Genomic DNA, 370 nt, shown 5'->3' with positions numbered 1-370 from the left:
AAGCATGTCAGAAGGACACTTTTTGGTCAACTGTTTGTATCTTTCCCAAGCTTCATAGAGAGATTCACCTTCTTTCTGTCTGAAGGTTTGAACATCAGCTCTAAGCTTGCTCAGCTTTTGAGGAGGAAAGTACTTGGCTAAGAAAGCCGTGACCAGCTTATCCCAAGAGTTCAGGCTGTCTTTGGGTTGAGAATCCAACCATAATCTAGCTCTGTCTCTTACAGCAAAAGGGAAAAGCATGAGCCTGTAGACTTCAGGATCTATTCCATTAGTCTTAACAGTATCACATATCTGCAAGAATTCAGTTAAGAACTGAAAAGGATCTTCAGATGGAAGTCCATGAAACTTGCAGTTCTGCTGCATCAGAGAA

The 370-nt window shown here is 41.6% G+C and overlaps 1 non-coding gene across 1 annotated transcript; it reads left to right on the top strand.

Moving 5' to 3' along the window:
- On the top strand, positions 1–108 carry LOC112731638 (small nucleolar RNA R71). Its single transcript, XR_003167409.1, has one exon. It is a non-coding gene; the product is annotated as a small nucleolar RNA R71 (small nucleolar RNA).
- Positions 109–370: the final 262 nt, after the last annotated feature.

This window comes from Arachis hypogaea, chromosome 12, assembly GCF_003086295.3.
Source record: "Arachis hypogaea cultivar Tifrunner chromosome 12, arahy.Tifrunner.gnm2.J5K5, whole genome shotgun sequence".
In the NCBI taxonomy this organism is placed as follows: Eukaryota; Viridiplantae; Streptophyta; class Magnoliopsida; order Fabales; family Fabaceae; genus Arachis; species Arachis hypogaea.
This window is presented reverse-complemented; position numbering and strand designations above follow the sequence as displayed.